A 224-nucleotide genomic window follows, 5' to 3' on the forward strand; every position below is an offset into this window, starting at 1 on the left:
AGACCGCTGGGCCTACGGGGGGACCCGGCGGGCGGTTCCGCAAGAGCCCTGGTGTTTATGATGAAGTTGTTTTGTGAAACGCTAAATTTTTACAAAATACACATTGGTGTTTACAAACATGTCAGCTGAACGACTGCGAAGAGCAGAAACAAAAGCTGTTGCCCTGGTAAAGCAGACGAGTCTGTTCCGCTTCCGAGCAGACGGCTGGCACGCTGGAAAAAGGC

Source organism: Corvus brachyrhynchos, unplaced genomic scaffold, assembly GCF_000691975.1.
Source record: "Corvus brachyrhynchos isolate BGI_N302 unplaced genomic scaffold, ASM69197v1 scaffold1, whole genome shotgun sequence".
NCBI lineage: Eukaryota > Metazoa > Chordata > Aves > Passeriformes > Corvidae > Corvus > Corvus brachyrhynchos.